Source organism: Rutidosis leptorrhynchoides, chromosome 1 (assembly GCF_046630445.1).
Source record: "Rutidosis leptorrhynchoides isolate AG116_Rl617_1_P2 chromosome 1, CSIRO_AGI_Rlap_v1, whole genome shotgun sequence".
NCBI classification, from domain to species: domain Eukaryota; kingdom Viridiplantae; phylum Streptophyta; class Magnoliopsida; order Asterales; family Asteraceae; genus Rutidosis; species Rutidosis leptorrhynchoides.
In genome coordinates, this window is record NC_092333.1 from 632,138,201 (window position 1) to 632,140,828 (window position 2,628).

Sequence of the window (2,628 nt, forward strand, 5' to 3'; positions counted from 1 at the left end):
TATACACACACACACAATTATATAATTATCATAAGTTACGACGTTCGTGAATCGTCGGACAAACAAGGTGGTCAATCGTTATATAAAACTCATTTACAAAAGTTTTAAAACTTGTCAAAATGCATTGCTTATCATGACGAAAATATTAAATCATATAGAGAATTGGTTTAAATAAGTCAAAATTTTCCGGGTCATCATAGTAAGTATGCATAGTGTTGTAATAATCCTTAGAATTGTCTTAGGATTGTCATCACTAGAAAGAGTGAGTCTTTGTACTTTGTAATTAGAAACATATGCTAGCTTAGCTATCATCTTCCTTAAAGGAAACTAGGGAGTTGATTAATCTCATTGGAGATTAATACTTGTCCAAGTTGAAGACAAATTGATCTAAGTTGGAGGTAATCTTTCAAAGGAAAAAAAGGATTAGGTTTGTTGTCTAAGGAGAAGTACAAGGTCTGTAAATCGGATCCTCACCGGATTTGGAGAAATGTGCTTAGTTAAGTAAGAAATTCCGATTAGTGAATCGAGGAGTGGATTAAGGTGGATTAGTTAACATCCACCCGAACCACTATAAATCCTTGTGTTTATGCTCTTCACTTTACATTTCGCACTATTACAAACATAAACACACCACACATTGGTTTGAGTTGATTAAGGTGATCAAGTATTGTTCAAATCTTATTGATTATTAAAAAAGTTTTAAAAATCGTATTAAATAACTATTCACCCTCCGCTAGTTACTTACAGTTTTGTCATGCAAAAATGTACAAACCACATGACCCAATGGCATAATTTTTTCAAAATTATATCATGTTATCTTAGTCCCTAGCTATGCTATTCAATTATCAATAATAATATTATAAAAATAGCATTAAAAATGAAATATGAATATCTACTGATAACGAGAATCACACGTTAAAAGCTAGCCAAAGCCAAGCTAATCCATTAACCAAAGTGACCAATGTTGATTTGTCAACCAATTCACCGATTTACAATATATTTGTTCATGAACAACATAAAACCCAATCAAGAAAAGTAGGGTATAAGAGAGGTAATATGTAGACAATGATTCTCTTATCCTAATATAAAGATAAGTCATTTTTCTACCCAGAGTGTAACACCCCAAAAGTATAAAAAGTCCTCTCTCTCAATGTTATATGGGTAGAGAGACTGCTTTCCAATGAACCTTTAGCCAATAAGTAAGTTAAAAAAAAAAAAGAAGAAAAAAAGTCTAGGACGCCATGAAAATGATAGAATCAAATTTTCATGAGTTTTAAACTTGTATGAGATTCAATTTAGGCTCTAAGCGCTTATTTTTGATCATGAACATTAGCGCTTATTTTCATTGTATATTTAGCGTCAAATATACACTTTGTATTAATAATTGATAATTAATATAATTGCTGTGATAATCTGTTAAATTAAAGAAGTGTGTTGTGAATGTGGTAAAGGTCCATCTTAACGTTGGATTTGTAAAATATAGAAAAATCAAGCAAAATGCAAAATGATGATGTAACCTCAAGGTTGAAAAATATGCAAGACAGGGTCGAGGTGTCGGGATCTTAAAAGGTCGAGACAGACATGACCAACGTTAACTTGTAAATCTATAAATATATATGTACGTATACATATTTTACAACAAAAAATTTATGTTGACTAATTTGTACCTATCATCGCTATCACTGTAAATTTATTACAAGAAAATCAAATTATAATACGACAATTTTGACCGATTTATCCGACTTTTTAACTGATTTGATTGACTTACTGATTTTTTACCGACTTTTTTCACTTTAACCTAAATTTTGACAGATAGTCACTAATTTGTACTTTTGTATTTTTGACCGACACCTTAAGACGAAGACGAGACGGGCTAGTCGTCAAACCTTCACGACAGCTCTCGCAACGGCGCGGGACAGGGCTTTTTACAACCATGTGTAACCTCATGTACAATATAAGGAAAGTATCAAATCAAAAAAAATTTTACCAAAAAAAAAAATTATAAGGAAAGTATCAAATCAAATCAAATTTCAATATAAATAAATATAAATTAGAAAAGAAAAACAAAGACATAACTGTGTAATTCGTCCCTAAAGTTATACACTTTTTTCATCCTCGTCCCTAAAGTAATTTTCTCTCATACTCACCCTTAATGTTTATTATATGGTTTCATATATGTCCTCAATGATAACTGCTGTTAACTCCTTCCAAAAGTATAAGTGTAAGGACCAATTCTGTAATTAAGTCATATATTTATATCTATCTAATCGTATCATTCTGCTCCAATTCGTTACATCCGATTATAAACATAGTTGAACCAATTGTAGCTTCTTTTGAGAATGTAATGTAATATTTTTCAAACGATGAATGTAATGTATCGGACAATCCTTCGTGGCTCATTTATTATATTAGATATTTTGTCATGATTAAAGAGAGATTGATGGAATGGTGACTCATTTATTGTATTATATATTGTCACGATTAGATATTGTCATGTATTAAATATTGTCACTATGATTAACGATAATTAGGGAGATAGACTTTATTATCCCTATATATTAATGTTTCTATGTATATGTACCGGTAAAGATATGTAATAAAGACAATCCTTTGTAACATGGTATCGGC